The sequence below is a fragment of the Prunus dulcis genome, chromosome 5 (assembly GCF_902201215.1).
Source record: "Prunus dulcis chromosome 5, ALMONDv2, whole genome shotgun sequence".
In the NCBI taxonomy this organism is placed as follows: domain Eukaryota; kingdom Viridiplantae; phylum Streptophyta; class Magnoliopsida; order Rosales; family Rosaceae; genus Prunus; species Prunus dulcis.
In genome coordinates, this window is record NC_047654.1 from 13,435,955 (window position 1) to 13,441,632 (window position 5,678).

Here is a 5,678-nt window from a genome sequence, read left to right on the forward strand (position 1 = left end):
GCTCTTCCAGTTCTTTTTCCTGCTCCACCTCCTCAAAAGCCTCTCGTAGCTCTTCATCCGTCCCAGAAGTAGTGACCGGAACTGCTGCGGTTTCTTCTGCGGCAACGTATTCCACTTCACTCCTCTTTTTAAGTTTTTTCAACTTAGTAGGAGGAGGGGAAGGACTTCCAGCTGGACAGAACAAAAAGCAAAGATTAGAAAGAGGGCAAGACAGAATAAAACTGAAAAGAATAGCTGGAACATTCCAAATTTACCTGAAATACCAGGCCGCGTGGTGTTGTCCGTAGAGGGAGCAGGCCCTTTTCTTTTTCTTCTGCCAGAAGGAACAGCCTCGGCAGGGGTTTGCTCCAACTGAACCTCATCTTCTTCATCAGCAGAAGGAAGCTCCAAGTCCCCGGCCTCAATAACAGAAGAGGCTGCACCAAGAAGTTAGAGGTTAAAAACCAATCCAGCAGAGAGAGACAGAAGAAACGAACTAGAAAGAAACCTACCAATCACTTTTCCAGCCTGAACAGACTGCCCACCCACGTTGGTTGTCAGAGAAGGATCTAATACAGGCAGAACATACATTAGAAATCGATCATCAAGACAGAACAAAGCTCAGACAGAATCAAATATCTACCTTCTATGATTTGTGCATTGATGTCTTTAATGGTCTGGATCATGTGCGCTTTAGCGTCCCCATCCGCAAAAATGAGCCAGTTTTCCCAACCGTCAAAAAGCACCTTAAGGGCAGTGACAGAAGCAGGCAGACTTTGGAATCTGGTTTGCCACCAGGCGTCAAAATCGGCAGAACTGCAGGAATTCGGCTCCCACGAGGGATAGAGGGCATCCGTGCTATTGTTAATCTTATTCACTGCACACCGGGCATCCTTGTGCCCCTCCAGATCATCTACATCCCTCCAAGAGGAGGCCCGGTTGCAACTACGATACGATTTCAGCGGAATGAGCTGAGGACAGCCAAGCTGCCTTGCACAGAAGTTGGGATGATAGACTTCTGCCCCGAGATGATAATTTGGAGGTTTGCCCCCACCATGGGGTAGATCTCTGGGCAGAGTAATGCTCAGAAACTTCTTCCTAAAATCTGTTCTGGCAGCCTCGTCTTCTGGCTCCTTCTCGAACAACCAAAATCCGGTCTGGAACCAAGGATAGGTCCTTCTGATCACCACTTGCCACTGAGCTGCCAACCTTTTTGTACAATGCCTGAAGAGCATCAAGTACTCCTCAAGAGAACGCTTGGGCACTTCTGCCGATATCAGAGGAAGGGCCAGAACTTGGTCTTCAGGTAGAACTATGTCTGGGAACCTTAACTCTGGAAAATAGACCTGCAGCCAGATCTGGATCATCCAGAATGCGCCAGGGGCCGACAGGTTCAATGGATTCTCCAGAGTGGCAGTGTATAGATTCTTGAAAAGGTGAGCCAGAACTGTAGACCCAAGCCCCACATCAGTATGATTGTGGAGCGCCTCTGCCAGATGTTGGCACTCAAGCAGAATTGCCGAAGACCGATTGGGGAAAACGACCCGGTTCAGCCAATACAAAAGGAACAACATGTGTTGCTGGTCCTTGTCCTTCTCAGCACTGAATTTCTTCAGATAATTGGAGAAAGAGCAGTTCTGGTTGATCGTGGCTGGAGAGATAGTGAAGGGAGTGACCACTTTCTCTTGATTTTTTCGCCTGTGATAATCTCCAACAGCATCAACAGGCCTGCCATGGGGCCTGAACCCAAAGATCTGAGCCATATCCAGTAGGGTTGGCGCCATAGGACCCACACGGAAGTCAAATGTATTGCTGGCAGAATTCCAGAAACACAGGGCAGCAGCAAGCAGGTTCTCATCTCTGTTAATCGACTGCTTGGACAGAAGAATGGCGTCATAGATCCCAGCTCTCCTCCAGTGACCCCCATATCTCTGGAGAAGTCTGTCAATCCAGTCTGCCCATTTGAATAGACTGTTCCTCACCTCGCTGGACGGGAAAGATCGACTCAAATTCTTGCTAACCCAAGAATAAGAAGCCAGGGCAGAAGCGCTTTCAAAACACAAAGGAGCCTCCGCATCCTTTTCAGCAATTCTGCCATCCCAGGCGGAACAGGACCAAACCAATGAGGCCCAAGCACCAGGGTGTTCTCGAACAGATGAAGGATATTCTCGTCCAGATTCTTTTGAGCAAAAGGGTGAAGCTTGCTCCTGACCTCTATTGCGTGGGCATCAATCCCGCTCCCAGTAATATAATCGGGAGGAATTGAAGCTGAAGAAGACTGAGCACGGGACCTTGGGGAAGACATTTCTGATTCAAGGAAAGAAGCAGAGAGAGATGAAAGAAAAAGAGGGTTCGAAGGAAACGATGGAAAGCCCGAAGAAAAGCTCAGGGAAGAACAAAATCAAAAGGGGCCAGGTTTTTTCAGAAGCGGTGGATTTGAACTTCGTTTTAAAGAAAAGTTCGAAAACGTGGGAAGAGGAAGATGGGACGGCACCTGATGATTATTAGCTAGTAACTAGCTAATAACTAGCCGTTTTTTCCACGAACTCTAGTTCGTGATAGACGGACGTGGCAGACGACTGGCGCGCAAATTGATGGCAAAAACATTAAGTCTGAAAACCGTTTCAGTTCCTGAAACGATTCAGACTTAGGGGGCATTGTTTGGGCCTAAATTTGGCACACCAAAAATCAGAAGACAGGCCCATGATGAAATTATCCGCTCAGCCCAAAAGCTTGGGGATAACAAAATTAGAATCCAGACAGGTTGGGCTTTACGCCAGGATGTCAAAAAACAAAATCCCCAGCCCAAGTAAAACCAAACATGGAAATTTTCATTTGGGCTCAGCCCATAAATCCCTGTCGGATTCAAAACCAAGGGACTAAAAACACATCCACCTCAGCTTTGAAAAGTCAACATTTTCAACCAAAGTTTTTATATGGGAAGAGACGTCTCTGAAACACTGCCAACAGAAGATCAGAACCCTATCTGTATTCAACAGATTTTGCTCCAAAGCAATACACCATCTTCCAAGGAATTCACGGGTCACGCTTTCTCAGTTAGAACGGGAAACAGGGAATTGTTCAGGAAATACAGAAGAAAACCAAACCGCCATAAAAAGCCCACACAGACGGTGGCGTTGGTTGAAACAAAAAAGAGGAAACCAGGGAAAGGACTACTTTAGGAGGTGACTACTGTGAGCCTATCTGCCATTGATTGATAAAATCTTTTCTACTTTACGTTTTAGGAGATCTTTTTGCCGCCCATTATTAAAATTAAAAACACCTCCCCAAGAAGGTCTCTTATAAAAACAAGAGAGGCAAGAAAGAAAAGGACACTCAATTCATCAATCAATAAAAAAAAAAACAACAAAACAACCAAAAGCTCACTTGGATTCCAAGAGAAACCAGCTTTAGATCAGAATCCCAAAGTTCAGATTTAGAAAATAAGTCTTTTAAAAACGAGATCCCTCGTTACAAATTTGGTTCAGCAAAAGCCAAGACAAGCGGAGTTTGAGTTTTCACAGACGTGGAGACCTCGGCGAACTCATGAAGAGTCCTGCTCAAGCAGAACAACGCTCGTAGTGCAATCCATAGCTCATCAAATCCTCGAGAACAGCCACTTCTGTCCCCTTCAAACTGAAGAAGCTGCAGTTCTGCCCACTCAAAAGCCTCACGAAGCGTGAAGTAAACATAAAGCTCTGCCAAAATCAAACTTTGGTATCGATTCATAGGACAGCCTAACATCCGAAGCCACGAAGCAGTACGGATCGGCCCAAGCGCGTCCAGTCCAGCCCAAACTGGAACCTCCCATCCAAGCAGAAACGGAGTTCCGGCCATCTTTTAACCTTCCTAGAGTCGATATGTATATTTATTGCTTTGTAAAAGGCAATTCTGCCTGAAACAGTCCAACTTTTATCAAATATTTCTGGCCAGAACAGCCGTTTGATACTGAGATAAATTGTGAAAGTCCTTACCAGTCTGAAGCAAGAAAAGAACTTACTTGGGAGATATTTCTCACCCAAATTCACAATCGTTTGTTTTAGGAGTCAGTAACTTGGGGCGCAAGTTATCTATTCTAAAAAGAAGTCTACTAGGATTTACATTGCTAGCAGTGGCACGCTCGCACACCAAAGAAAGCTGACTTGTTGACCAACACATGGTCTCCAAGCCAGTGGGGAACTTCGCCCTTCCATCCCAGGAGTAAACGCGAAAACGGGTGAGCAGAATCAACTCAATCTCTCTTCATTCGTAGCAAAAGTAGTATTTAATATTTTCCTCAGATGCCATACTTGGCGGTTTTGTGAAATGGCTGTGTGTTCTAATTGGTGAGAATAATGTTCACTTATGTACTATAGGATAACCTATACATAAAACGTCTCCAAGTTCGATACATAACAGAAATGTTATGTGGTCAACACAACTACGTCTTTTGAGTGAGATCATCATCCACGTCTTCAAGTCCGAGCCCTAAGATTGGTAATGGGTTGTGTCGGGATGTGTTATCGGGATAATAAAAATATCAAAAAAGCTCAAATTAAATTTGATTCATTTAATAAATTTGTCGTGTCGAATGTTTTGTTAAACAAGGTACCTAGTTAATAACATGTTTAACAAATTATAAGAACTGATATATTTGATTTCTTATCATAATTCAAAGAAAATTTTCTTTTCTTTTCTTTTCTAAAGTCTTGTAATAAATTAACTTGAATTGATAACATGCCTTCAGTTTATCTTCTCCCATATGTGTGGTAGCAACTAGTAATTTTTTTCTTTGGTCAATAAGTAGAGCAACTAGTAACTAGCAAGCTAAAAAGGTAGACAAAAAAAATTCCTTATGTTTTTTCCTTTTTTCAAAATCACTTGCATGATTGGGTATTGGGTAAATATATATATATATATATATATATGTATGACCCATACAAGAATCACTTGCATAATTGAGTATTGGGTAATAAGTAAAAACAAATAAAAACAAAGAATAAAATAAACAAAGACCCACATCTCAATTTCACAAGGTCATAAAAAAAAAACCTGAATTTTGATAATTTAATCAAGTAATTGCACTTTGCCTCCATTTATGTATGAAGATTAAGGAAGAGAAATAACAGAAATTAGAAAATGATGAAAATGACGAAGAAACAAAGAAATGGGTTATGTGTAGTTGGCACAACCTATTTAATAAACCGCTTACATAGTTATTTTATTGAGTTGGCAGATTGATTGAAAACTCAACCGTTTATTAAACGAGTCACGGTGGGTTGACCTGAAACCCAACCGTTTATTAAACAAGTCTTGATGATTTGACCCAAAAATGCCCTGAAAATTTAATCTTGCGGTTTGAAATGCTAACTTTTGTGTGGATTTTGAGTCATGTATTGAGTACTATTGGAAATTACCACCCCCTCATAACTCACTAATTCAAAGAAAACCTCTCCCCCTCCATGTTTGCTAAAAAAACTTGTAATGGGGATATCACTTTTGCTAATCCCGGTCAATAACATAATTACATGTGAAAAAATTATCTCACGTGTCATTGTCCCGGAAATAGCAAAAAGTACTATTCCTATTGCATGAGAGTTTCTCTCCCTGTTGGCAGTCATTTATTGATTTAGTTTGGTTTGGAGGTAAATATCACACATTTCTATTGCGACTAAAAAGTTATCCATTACAGAAGTAGCCAATTGAAGATACTCGTGAAG